Source organism: Chiloscyllium plagiosum, unplaced genomic scaffold (assembly GCF_037043375.1).
Source record: "Chiloscyllium plagiosum isolate Xiang-an unplaced genomic scaffold, Cpla_swu_hap1 HiC_scaffold_30, whole genome shotgun sequence".
NCBI lineage: Eukaryota > Metazoa > Chordata > Chondrichthyes > Orectolobiformes > Hemiscylliidae > Chiloscyllium > Chiloscyllium plagiosum.
In genome coordinates, this window is record NW_028270168.1 from 3,251,318 (window position 1) to 3,255,380 (window position 4,063).

The 4,063-nt window shown below is 44.7% G+C and overlaps 1 pseudogene; it reads left to right on the plus strand.

Annotated features, from left to right (window-relative positions):
• Window positions 1-368: 368 nt before the first annotated feature.
• LOC148142124 (uncharacterized) lies at window positions 369-1,083 on the plus strand (annotated as a pseudogene).
• The last annotated feature ends 2,980 nt before the right edge of the window (window positions 1,084-4,063 follow it).

Genomic DNA, 4,063 nt, shown 5'->3' on the forward strand with positions numbered 1-4,063 from the left:
CCATCAATACCCTGGATAAGCAGAAACTGGTAAATCAACCTTTTCTCTTGCTCAATGTTTCCCTGCTACTTTCGAGTCCAATTAGTTCACCAAGTTTAATTGTTGATCATTTCTTTACGCAATAAAACAAAATCCATATTCAAAGCTTAAATAAAAAACAATGATTTGATATATTTTAACTGCACATTCAACAATTTCGAAGAAGATATTTGCCATCTTGCTGCACTTCTCTAGCTTCCACTCAAAACATATTAAAGAAACCATCCCCAATGGACAAATCCTCCGCATACACAAGGTCTACTCAGATGCGGAAGAACATGATGGACACCTGAAGATTTTGAAGGATGCCCTCATAAGAATGGGATACGATGCTCAACTCATCAATCACCAGTTCTGATATGCCACAGTGAAAAATCACAATGACCTCCTCAGAAGACAGACACAGGATAAGATTGATAGAGTACCCTTCATTGTCCAGTATTTCCCTGATCCAGAAAAACTACGTCATGTTCTTCGCAGCCTTCAACATGTCATTGCTGACAACAAACATCTCGCCAAAATCATCCCTACACCTTCACTTCTTGCCTTCAAACAACCACCAAACCTTAGATAAAACATCATCCACAGCAAACTGACCAGCCTTCAGGATAACATCGGCCACAACATCACACAATCCTGCCATGGCAATCTCTGCAAGACATGTCAGGCCATCGACATGGATACTACCATCATACGTGGGGACACTACCCACCACAGTCACTGCAGGTACTCATGTGACTTGGCCAATGTTGTCCATCTCATATGCTGCAGGCAAGAATGCCCTAAGCATGGAATATTGGCAATGCCAAGCAGACGCTATGACTATGGATGAATGGACACCACACAACAATTGCCAGACAGGAATGTTCCCTCCCAATTGAGGAACATTTCAGCGGTCAAGGATATTCAGCCTCTGATATTTGGTTATACGTCCTCCAAGGCTGCCTTCAAGAAACACAACAATGCAGAATAGCTGAGCAGAAACTGATAGCCAAGTTCCATACCAATGAAGATGGCCTCGACCGTGATTTTGGGTTCATGTAACACTACATGTAACCACACCACACTGTTCTGTATCTGTAACATCTTCTTTACTGTCCTGTTTTAACACCATCATCTTGACAAATTGCTTTGATCTCTCTATCTTAATTAGTCTTTACAGTTTTGGATTACTTATTACTTTGGTTAGACCGTCAGCATGTGACCCTTATACATATCATATTATTCCAGTCATTTGGTTTGTCTCCAGCACACCTTATTTTAAATTCTTTGTCACTATCCCTCTGCCTCATTTAATCAAATTATAGGTCATCCCTTCAGTTGTTTTTCAGGTGTTTATACTTTGATCACCTGCAGAGACCTATTATTTGGCCTGTTGGCACTTCACTCACACCATGTGCATGATCTTTTATTCTCTCTGCCCATTGATCTCTCTGACTACAAATTCTGTGCCTCTGTGCTTCTATGTCACTTCACCTGACAAAGGAGCAGTGCTCAGAAAGTTTCTGATTCCAAGTGAACCTGTTGGACGATAACCTGATGTCATCTGACTTCTGACATCATAAAGTACAGCATTATATTATATTGTGCTGGTAACTATTATTATATATTCTGTGAATTTTAAGAATTATATCCAATGAAATTCATTAAGTACCACTTGTTATCCGTGCAACTTAAGATCTTCAATTCTCAGTGAACAATTAACAGTGACTTGCACTCTCTCTAATGGACCTTGCCACAGACACAAGTCTGGACAGCTCATGGATCTCTCATGTATCACCAGAGTCATCGCTGAAAGTTTTGTCACAATGTGTATTTTTAACTTTTGATTTCTTCTACATTTGTAATCAAACTTAATTTTGAACATAAGTGTCAATCTTTAAAAATCTTCTTTGATCTTTCTTAAATCACAAATGTGTGTTTTTCATCTTTACGTAAAGATGTATCTAAACAATTGGCTAAATTGTAAACTATTTATCAATTTGCTGTTTGGAAACTGTCTGCTCAAGATAATTTAGTACAGTATCCCAACCTCCCCTGGTGGTCCACTGTGACTCAGATACCAGTCTTCAGGCAATTCGATTCAATGCATGTGATAGCAAGAAACAACGAGAGGTACTGGATGCTGCAAAGGCTATGGGCTCTGACAACATTCAGCAATAGTGCTGAAGACTTGTGCTCCAGAACCTGCTGCTCCCCGAGCCAAACTCTTCCAATACAGTTACAACACTGGCATCTACCCAACAATGTGGAAAATTGCCCAGGTATGTCCTCTACACAGAAAGTAGGATAAATTGAATTGGCTAATTCCCAATCAGTATATTCTCGATCATCAGGAAAGTGATGGAAAGTGTAATCAACAGTGTTATCAAGCAGCACCTGCTCAGCAATAACCTGCTCAGTGACGCCCAGTTTGGGTTCCACTAGGGCCACTCAGCTCCTGACCTCATTGGTTCAAACATGGACAAAAGAGGTGAATTCCAGAGGGGAGGGGAGAGTGACAGCCCATGACATCAAGGCCCCTTCCAAAATATTGAATTAATGGGAATCAGGTGGAAAACTCTCTGCTGGAAAGCTTTTTTTTTCATTCATTCATTCGTGGGACATGGGGGTTGCTGGCTAAGCCAGCATTTATTGCTCATATCTAGTTATCCTTGAGAAAATGGGGGTGAGCTGCCTCCTTGAACCACTGCAGTCCATGTGCTACAGGTGAACCCACAATGCTGCTAGAAAGGGTATTCTGAACCTGAGTATAAAATAATTTAAAAATTTGTAACTTCAATTGCAAACTTTACCACAAAATCAATAAAATCAAATTTTATGTCTTCTTGCACCACACACAGTGGCTGCATTTTGTTGTAATCTTGCTGCATGCTAATTGGTTGTTAACTATATATTTCAAAAGTGCATTATTGGTTGGAAAGCTTTCTAGGATGTTCTGTGATCATGAAAGACATAGAGAGTTTCAAGTCTTCCCATCTTGCTGATCACTTTGTTAAATAATGGAGTAGCAGGGCATTTCATGGAAATGGGTGCAGTTTCTAGCCAGTTTGTCTTTGTCATGCTAAGGTTCACATTTATTCCCCTGGCCTCGGAAACCCCATTAGCCATGCGGCTGATGCAGCTACCACCCCCACGCTGATTGATGATGTCACTTCTGCCCCCATCATGGCCACTCCCACAGCCACTTCCGGCCCTCACATCATCGCCGATGCCACACGCTCAGTGACTTCCGCCACCCCTACTGCCGTGTCTGCCTCCACTTCCGACCCCACCAGCACCACTCACCTGCATTCTGCTGACACGCCCCCCACAGACCCCACTGTCACTATCCCCACCCCCCAGAACCCCGAGGGGAACACTACCCCTGCTCATGACTCTACCCTCATTCCCCCCACCATCACACCCACTCCAGGTACTGGCTCCGACCCCACTCCCAGCTCTACACTCACACCAGCTCCCAGCTCCCAGCCCTGCCGAGTTTTCACCATCCCTCCAGACCTCCCCCTCACTGAGGACGAATGATCAGTCCTCAGCAAAGGACTCACCTTCGTCCCCCTCCGTCCACGCATCAATGAATTTAATACACTCCGTGACATCGAACAATTCTTCCGTCGCCTCCGCCTCCGAGCTTACTTTCACAATCAGGACTCCCGCCCACCTTCCGAGGACCCCTTCGCTCACCTCCAACACACTGCATCCACCTGGACACCCCGCGCTGGCCTATTACCTGCCCTCGACCTCTTCATTTCCAACTGCCGCCGGGACATTAACCGCCTCAACCTGTCGACCCCCCTCCCCCACTCCAACCTCTCACTCTCACAACGCGCAGCCCTCCAATCCCTCTGCTCCAATCCTGACCTCACCATTAAGCCAGCGGACAAAGGGGGCGCAGTGGTAGTCTGGCGCACTGACCTCTACATCGCTGAAGCCAAACGCCAACTCGAGGACACCTCTTCCTACCGCCCCCTTGACCATGACCCCACCCCCATCACCAAACCATCATCTCCCAGACCATACAGAA